Source organism: Lactuca serriola, chromosome 6, assembly GCF_051521515.1.
Source record: "Lactuca serriola cultivar US96UC23 chromosome 6, Lser_US96UC23_V15, whole genome shotgun sequence".
NCBI classification, from domain to species: domain Eukaryota; kingdom Viridiplantae; phylum Streptophyta; class Magnoliopsida; order Asterales; family Asteraceae; genus Lactuca; species Lactuca serriola.
The window spans coordinates 62,676,767-62,687,138 of NC_136413.1; positions in this window are offsets into that span (position 1 = coordinate 62,676,767).

The window sequence follows — 10,372 nt, forward strand, 5'->3', positions numbered from 1 at the left end:
TGTAGAGAGTCTTCATCACAAGAAATACATTCGTGTGATTGTTGATGATTTTACAAGGTTTACTTGGGTCTTATTTCTTAGGCTAAAGTCTCAAACAGCCTCCAAACTCATCAACTTCATCAAAGGAATTGAAGTTCTTGTCAAACTACCTGTTCGTCGTATCTGAAGTAATAATGGTTTAGAATTCGCCAATGGCACCATTCAAAAATTCCTCACCGAGAAAAGAATTGATCACAACTTCTCTACTCCTTACACTCCATAACAGAATCGTGTAGTCGAAAGATGCAATAGAAAATTAGTAGAAGCTGCTCGATCCATGCTTAACTTTGCAAATTTGCCACTATACCTCTGGGCCGAAGTCGTATCAAATGCTTGCTTCACTCAGAATCGGAGTATCATCAATCAATGCTTCAATATCACACCGTATGAAGCCATGAATGGCCGGAAGCCAAACATTTCATTTCTTCATGTTTTTGGATGTCGATGCTTCATCAAGAATAACCGTGATAAGCTAACCAAATTTAACCCCAAAGATGATGAGGCCATCTTCCTTGGATACTCTGCTAAATCAAAGGCTTATCGAGTTCTTAACCAACAAACTCGTGTTTTGGAAGAAAGCTTTGATGTAACTTTCGATGATAACTTTGTTCGGAATTCAGGTCCTACTCATGTGACTACTCACATCATGGAGTCTGATGCTCCAGCACCAGGACATCCGAACCAGCAAACAATCTATGAAGTTCACTTTGAGGCCTTGTTCGGACCCTCATAAACGGCTTTTGATTCGAAATCACGAAAAACACTAATAACATCCAAATCTCCGGTCTCCCAAAATGTTTCAGGTCAGACACCTAGTCTTCCTCCATTTGGTTCCAAACCATTTCAACATTCTCATGTTGAGGGGGGAGTGGTCAACCTTCCCTTGAATCAAATTTGGATGGATTGCTTGATGCAGCTGCCGAATTTGACTCAAATCCAATCAACAACGATGATGATGTAAATTTCTTTGACCTCCCACCTAATGACGACATCAACCTATCCGGTTCAGAAGTTCAGGGGGAGCATTTTCCTCAAATTCAAACCATTCAGGGGAGCAACACAACTCCATTGTCAATATCGAATATTCAGCTGCTCAAGAACTACCAAGACTTCATATCTGGACTCGGTATCATCCTCCCAAACAAATTATTAGAAACCCAAGCACCTGTGTTCAAAATCGCTCTGCCACATGTGTGCAAAGTGAATGTCATTTCTCTGCATTTATCTCCATGATTGAACCAAAATCAATCATGGAAGCATTAGAACTTGTTGACTGGATTACAACCATGCAAGAAGAATTAGCAGAATTCGATAGGAATAAAGTATCAACTCTCGTTCCTCCTCCTCAGAATCACCCAATTGTAGGTACGAAATGGGTATTTCAGAACAAGATAGACAATGCAGGAGTTATTATTCAAAACAAAGCAAGACTGGTTGCTAAACGATTTACATAGATTGAAAGACTATATTATGACGAGACCTTTGACCATGTTGCAAGTCTTGAAGCTATCAGAATCTTCCTTGCTTATGCTGCTCACAAAGGCTTCAAAGTTTACCAAATGGATATTAAGAGTGCTTTTCTAAATGGTAAACTAGATACTAAAGTATACCTTCAACAGCCTCCCATTTTTGTAAATCTCTCGTTTCCAAATCACTGCTACAAGCTCCGGAAAGCTATTTATGGCCTCAAGCAAGATCCTCGCACCTGGTACGACACGCTCACTTATTTCCTCAAGCGCTCCGGTTTTCAAAGAGGCATTCTCGATCCTACCTTGTTCCGAAGATCAAAAGGAAAACATCTCATGCTTGTCTAGATATACGTGGATGATATAATTTTTCGATCCATGGATTCATCTATGGTAAACGACTTTGCTAAATTAATGACCAATCGGTTCCAAATGAGCATGAATCGTGAATTAAGCTTCTTCCTTGGTCTTCAAGTCAAACAGACCAATGAGGAATCTTTAATCATCAAGAAAAGTACATTTCGGAACTTATCAAAAAGTAATCAATGGACGCCTGTGCCTCAGCCAAGGTACCCATAGGTTTCGGACACAAAATCTTCTCGAACCCATCCGGTGTTGCGGTTGACGAAAAGAAGTACAGAGGAATGATTGTATCCTTACTCTATCTTACAGCAAGTTGTCCGGACATCATGTTTGTCGCTTATCTTTGTGCCAGATTTCTAGTCAATCCTAGGATGTCTCATCTTTTGGTTGTAAAACAAATTTTCGGATACCTAAAAGGTACAAAGAATCTCGAAATCTGGTACCCAACAAATGAAAGCTTTCTCCTTCAAGCTTACTCATACTCAAATTATGGTGGTCTTCACATGGATAGATAAAGCACATCTGGTGGCTGTCAATTTTTAGGAGGTCGATTGGTTAGTTGGTCATCCAAGAAGCAGAACTGCATTGCCCTTTCAACTGCCGAAGTTGGATATATTGTTGCTGCTAGCTGTACCTCTCAAGTTCTCTGGATGAAATCTCAGCTTTTAGATTATGGTTACCGCTTTCAAATTATTCCAATCTATTGTGATTCTCAAAGTTCAATTGCAATCTCGCACAACCCAATTCAACACTCCATGACGAAGTACATTGACATACGATACCATTTCATAAAAGATCATCTTTTAAATGGCAATATTGAACTCATCTTCGTTCCATCTGATGATGAAATTGCTGATGTCTTTACTAAGGCATTAGACGAAACCAAGTTCAATGGTTTTCTGAACAAAATGGGTATGATGATGCCTGATCGACAATTGTTTCAAGAGGTGTTCACTCTCTGATGGCAACATCTGAAAGTAAAATTGGTTCCGAAGCAAAATCTTCTTACATCTCAAAACAATTATCTCACGGAATAATCAGGATCATTTTATGTTTCTTTTTATCTAACCTTCAATCTCAGTGCAAATTTGTCCACCCGGAATGCAAATCGGGACCGGTAGTGAATCTCTCCTCTACTCTCTTTCCGGAATCATAAGTACTTATAAAGCTAGCATTTTTCCTTGAACCTCATGCATTTGAAACCCCCATAAAAATTTTCAAACACATCATGCATTTGAAACCTCCTATTTTAATGAATACCACTCAAAAGTTTCTTAATAATGATTAACAATTCAAAGTTTTTATAACTTATATAATATATTTAATAAACATGTAATGGATACTCTACTATAAAAAGGTCAATCTTTTTGAGGAGACACACAAATACAAATCACATACAAAATTCACACAGAAAACAAGTTTAAAGTTTTTTGTGTTGGTTAGAGGGCTTTGAACAATATTTAGAGTCATGTTATTATGTTGAAGTTTTTAATTTGTAAGTTTGTTATATACTAATTATTTTTGTATTTTCTTGATTTAAGTATTCTTTTAAGAATATAATAGTATGTTATGGTTGAAATTTTAATGTAAATTAGATTAGATTCATGTTATCAATCATATGTTATGAAAGGTGATATATATAATATTTAATTAACTATTGTATATATTTGTGTATGTTCAGGTTGCTTGAAATGCAAATTGTCTATCTTATCACTTTATTATTTAGTGTATGTTTCACATTTTAATAATAATATTAAGTGTTTCTTACAAGTCTTCTTTAACTTATTATTAATAATAAATGGTTTAAAACTAATGAATAACAATTTTAAATGATAATAACATCAAATTATAAATTACATTTAACTATAAATAAATTGTATTTTAAATGAACATCATTATTAAAATTAGAAAATGATCGCATAAGTAAAACTATAATTAACCAATAATAATAATTGTTAAAAATAATACTAAATAGATAATTATATTTAATTCTATTAATAAGGAATATGAGTTTATGTCAAAATAATAGAGATTATATATATATATATATATATATATATATATATATATATATATATATATTAGTGTAAAAATATTATCTCAAAGTCAATGTCAATAACATAACCATTTTAAACATATATTTTTCAATATTTTAACAATATATTTTGAATCTTCGTTGCGCAACACACGAGAATTCGTCTAGTTACTTCATAAATCTTTGCTCAAGACTCTTTTAAACAATTTTCATTTCAGAATTTTTTTAACACTTCGCTCCAGAAATCTCTTTCAATTTTCATTCCGGACACCATTTGAAAATTCTGTTCCATAATCTTTCAATCACTTCAAAGTCTTCCTCCGGAACTTTATCAAACTTTTGACTTCAGAATTTTCAAAATATATAACAGAACATTTTTAAGCTCATATGCATCATTCCAGATCAAGTCAAATATTTCATTTCGAGCTTCACATTATATAAAATCTTTTTCAAGCCTACCGAAACCTCATTGTTCTGAAATCAAAATTCATAAAGAAGTCCAAAATGTTTTAAGATGAATCTTTTTCTAACAGTTACTTTTCAAGATGCTTTACCTGTCCTCCTCGAAATGCGGTCCACAATTACACGCCCCCATAAAGCAAACATCCCATCGCCATTTTTTTATTTCTATTTTCAGATATCATCCATCGAAACCATTCATTATCTCAGGTCAACTCACCCCCAAAAATAGCAAAACATTAAATGCAAACCCTTTCCAATTCGGATTCCATCATTACTATTTCCAACCCGGTCCGTTTATGTCACCTATATAAACCTCTATAAACCCTCCATTATCTCTTTACGCACACAAAATCCCCAAACTCTCTCATCTTATTATGTATTCTTGAGTTCTTCGAGTATTCATACACCTACAATATTGGCTTCCTCCAACACTGCTCAAACTTCTTCCAAAATCACCAAAACTGCCGCCCAAAAGAAATCGTTTAAAGGATCGTCGTCTTTAATGTCGTCTAAACCATTCCTCAGGGATACCACACAACTCTTCTCTCTCAACCCCAAAGATTTCGATGAATAAATCAGAGTGATGATTGAGTTCATGGCTCATCATCCTATCTCCACCCCCTCACTAAAATCCCAGAACCACCACTTCCACTCCCTCTTCTTCTCACAACCTTCAAGAGAGTCAGAATCCACAACGATGTTCTTGAAACTAAAATCACTGGCAATCGCATCTGCCAATCCACAAGTCTACATTTCTCAAAGCAATCGGAGTTAAGGAAAATCCCAAGGGATTCAAAGTTCATGAACCAACCACTGAGGAATTTTAATAGTTTTTGAACCAAATTGGGTATGATCAAGAGTACAAGGAAAAAGAGTTCAAGAAATCGGTTGTTTCCGTTCTTTGGACTGTTCTGATGCATTTCTCCATCTGTGGGCTGTCCGGAAAGCATGGTGGTACGGACACCCTAAGCAAGGACTGGTTGTATGTAGTCTACAACATCTTCTCCGGAGAGGGAAACATTGTGGATCTTCCTAAAGTTCTATGACAAGACTTCCGAAAATTCGCCATCAAAAGGAAGCCTAACGATATTTTGAGCCCTAGGTTTTGGGCACTGATGATCCAACAACTGTACAAAGAAAGGTCCGAACATATTCTGGTTGCTACCTGATGAGTTTAAGAAACTCTTTGATCGTTTAGATCTTATAACAGGTAAATCACGAAAGCGAAAAACACCAATATAAAACACAAGAATGAATCTGAATATGTCAAATCATTCAATTGATTCAATCCTCAGCAGAGCTCGATTAAGAACTTCCGCTGTAGAGGATATTAGGGTTACAAAAGATAAAGATCAAAGTACTTGACAAATTAATTTCCAAATCTTACGTACTAGGATGCATGCAAGCACCTATAAATACAAAACCCTATAAAATAATTCACGGATGGAAAGGACCATACCGGAGACTAAATGGACTAAATAGCGAGCCCAAGACACAACACCTTCTGGACCTAACAATCTCCCCCTTTGCGTCAATTAGAGTGAGACTATCTCTTCGGCTTGCTGGGTCCAGCTGCAGGAACTTTCTTAGTGGTATCAAACAGACGTGTCATGAGAGCAAGGATGGTCTGTCTGAAGCGAATGTACCACTGGATCATATCATCGAAGTACTTCTTGTCGTCTGCCGAATTCTGCTTGCATCGATGAATGATACTTAGAACATGTTCCAAGCATGCAGTAGTGTAAAGGTGTTTGTCAGCCAAGGCGAACAGGCATTTTTGGCCTTCGTTCCTTGTAAACATGACAGAATTCCGCTTCAGGTCAATTCTTCCCATCTGCATCATGTTCAAATCACTGGCAGAGCCTACAAGAGAAATAGTAGGCTTTTTCCTGAAGATGCTGGCAATCTCCTGATCCATCTTGACAACCTCCATAATGTAGCATATGAGCATCCTTTGAAGTGATCAATAATTGGACCATACTCAGTTTCGTTGGTGAGGAGGATGTTGTGCAAAATAATCCAGTCATGTGGATTCAGGTTGGGAAGATCAGCAAGTGATATCGCGTGTTCGATTTTAGCAGAACCCCTCAGCACTTTGAACCGAACGTTCGTGAAGTTCCCCTCACGAAACGGCTTGAGGACCCGAACGTTGACGATCTTCTGAGCGCTCCAAGTTTGATACTGTGGTTGAGCAGACTTCAGATAGAATTCGACAAGTTCCCTATCAACCTTTGGATGAGGATGAGGGACATCAGCAACGTTATCAAAGGCATGAAAGATGAAGGCTTTTCGGGTCAGTGGCATGTCAAACTGAGAATCGACAGAGTTGATACGATCCAATGAAATCACTGGTTCGAGCCACAGAATATTGGGAGTTTCGATAGCCTCTTTCAGAAGCTTCTCAAGAGTCCATGGAGGAAAAAGAGTTTTCCTACTCTCAAGAAGGTCATGAGCCTCCTTCATTTTCCTTTCGTTCGCCTCAGCCTCTCTGGCAACACGAGCGCTCATGTCAGCATTTTTATCACGGCCTTGTTTCTTTAAGAGATCTGCAATCGTCTCTTTATCATCATCATCACTATCTTCAACAATTTTCTTTCCTTTGTCTTTGACACCCGAACCTGAGGCTTGACCTGCTGGAGGAGGTTCGGTTGTTTTAGTTGCTGTAGAAGTGGGAGGTGGTTGGGACTGAGAAACATCTTCTACCCCTTGTTTTGGATTGGATACGAACTTCAGGAGCCCTTCAAGTTTTCTTAAGAGAGCAAGGGCAGGAGCAAGCTTTTCTGCAAGAGTGCGCCTTACCGAGTAGTTCAGAATCGGATCATGGGCTTCAATGATGTTGGAAAGGGCGGCGTCAACATCCGAAACACATGAAGAAATAACTTCTCGCTCAGATCGAAGAGATTCAACTTCCTTTTGAGAATGGAAAAGTTGAAGACTCTTGACCTTGAGAGCAGTGGTCTTACGAGCGAGAGCATCCATTACTGAGTTCTCGGCAGCGAGGTCTTCATGCAGCTTAGACAGGCGCTCCTCAATAGTCGCCTTAAACGATGTGTTGTCATCACTGAGAGTTTGTCGAATAATGGCAAAGGACTGCAGTTCTGAGGCAACTGAGGTAGCCAACTTGTTGACAATAGGGTCAAGCTTCGTTTTATTGGAATCAACAGTTTCCTGTAAAGACTGCAAAAGAGAAGAAGCATCAACAAATAGTTTTTCGACTTTTCGGTCGCAGCAGCACACGCCTTGGTGGAGCCGTCAATAGCGGTAATGGCAGAGTTGATAGAGGTTTCATGAGCCTTAGTAAACTTATCAACAATCCCCTGAATAGCAGCCTCTGAGATAGTAGAGTGTGAGGAAGAAGAGGAGGAAGCAATGAGAGAATCGATTTTCTCATGAAGCTCCTGGAGATGCTTCTTGGTGACTGGAGCATCATCATCATCATCGCTTTGCATTTGATATGGATTGTAATAGACCGAGTCAAATGTCATGTCCTCTCCTCCCAGAAAAGGTTCTTCATTGCCTGCTGAGTGAGCAGGAGAGGAGGGTGATGGTGAGGGTGGAGGCTCGGTTATGGAAGTAGGTTCGGGTACGGATGTATGTTCGATAGTGGGAGTGGGTTCGGGTGTTGAAGTAGGAGCCCCCGTATTAGATACGTTGGTTCTAACTCCAGTGGTGGTTGTTGTGGTAGCTTCAATGAAAATGGGAGGTGGTACAGGGATAGAAGTAGGTGGTATTTGAGTAGTGGAGGTTATGGGGGGAATGGAAATGAAGATGGAGATTGGGGAGGAGAGACAGGTCTAGTGGAAACATGTACCTCAGGGGTAGACGAACGTGGAGGAGTGTTACCACGTAGGGACCCTTCGGAGTCTGAACCCTCTTCCTCGGATTCACTGGAGGAGGAGGCAAGAATAAGCTTTCACCTGGGTTGAGTCTTCCTCTTCTTTGGTGGAGGAGATTGAGCTGCTTTGGAGGGTTTGCGTTTCTTAGGAGAAGGACCTTTCGCTCCTTTGACAACATTCTTGTCTTTTCCCCTGTCAGTCTTCTTTCCCCTAGGAGCAGGCCGATCAACATCATGAATTGATTGAATCATGTCAGGAGTGAGCTCTCTAGGACCAGAGCGACGAAACTCCTTGTAAGTTCTGATGATCCGGCTGTCGCTTGGAACATCCCCATACATTGACTCAGGGATTGAGCCAATAAACTGAAACTTAGAGGAAGCAGAGACAATTATCTTCGTAGTGTGGAAAGTACCTATCGAAGAAAGTGGAGAATCAGCAACAATTGGAACGTGATACTTGTCCATCACCCACTTTGCGACCAGCGTCCAGAATCAGGCATAGGAGATCTCTGAATGGCGAGAGGTAGATGCTAGACTCTGAATCAGCTGCTGCCATAGAACCGACCCATAGTCAAGGTTGATGCCGTGGTACAAGCCATAAAGAATGGTCATAAACAAACGAATCGCCCCGTCTGAACCTGCAATTCGTTCTGATAGCCCCTTGAACAAGACGGTGAAGAAGCCGTTCCACTGAGGAGGTAGGCAAGATTTCTTGAATTTGGTCACCGTCGTCAGAATTTCAGTGTATCCCATGTTATAAAACATGGAAAACAACTGTCCCACCCGGATGGATTCAGGGTTAACCCTAGATTCATCGGGTGCAAACCCTAAAAGCGAACAGAATCGATGTTTGGAGATGGAGGCCTTGTGATCAAGAATGTCGAAGAAGATTCGATCGACAGACTTGTCATAATGGGCAGTGGAGAAAATTTGCGAGAGACACTCCATTGGAACTGTTTCGACCTTGGTGAGAGCTGGAACCAGCGGCGAATACTTGAGACATTCCATGATTGGAAACATGAATGCATCGTAAACTTGAGGAGTGAGGTCGATAATCAAACTTTGTTGAGGACGGATTGGCAGAATGTGAGAAGTAGCATGAACTGATGATGAGTCTGCCATTGAAGAGAAGAATTTGGGAGGGATGATGAACAGTAGAAGAATCAAAGCTTTTCTTGCTCTCTGAAGGTTTGGTGCAGTAAAGAGGTAAATTATGGTAGAAATTACCTTTTATACCGTGGTGAGAAGAGAGAGAAAAATCTGTTCCCAAATATTCAATGGAAATGCGAAGAGTTTCCTTTGGTGATTGACGAGTGACAGTTTAGAGCCCCGATGATTACGCAGGAGAGAGAAAAACTGTCCCGTTTCACATGCCTTCCCATCAGGCACCGTTTGAAATGTCAAAAACGGTTCCACTTCACACGCCTTCCCATCAAGCGTCGTTTGAAATATCAAACCGATTGGACTTTCGCCTGAGTCAACAACTTATCCATTTAGAGTGAGCTGTCGTCATAAAGCAAAATAACCACGTGTAACATTGTGAGCCACATCTCTTTTATAACGTTAAATCCCATAGCCAAAATTTGCTTGTAAGTAATGAAACCGGAATTATGGAAAATCAAAAAGATTTTCGTGCATAGAGTGTAAAAGAAAAGAAATAAAGCAATACATATGTGGGAAATTGTGATGTCAATAAAGACACGAAACAATAGATCCCGGGCACGAATCTTTTCCTTCAAAGTCAAGAGAGACCTTAAAGTGTTTGTGTGGTTTCCCGTTGAAATACGATCAAACACTTATTAAGAAGTGTTGAAAGGCATCTTTTAATAAGGCTAATGAGGGTGGCTTTCGCTTCAGTTCAAAGTTCCTGATCTTGACATAAGACAGAAATCAACTGAAATACTTGTGAGACCAATGTAGTCTGTTGAACAAGTAGGTGTGAAGAGAATTTAAGTGGCATGTGTAAAATACTTTTAGGTGAAATCTCAAAAAAAAAAAAAAAAAAAAAAAAAAAAAAAAAAAAAAAACTGGATTCTAAGGGAAGAAATGTTATGGGATTTAGCAATTTCATAAGAATCACACAAAAAGAAAATTTAGAGATTTCAAGATACAGCCCCATGGGTGACTTCGTTAATTCATTAGTGAAAACTAGAGCAAATTAATTGTTCACTG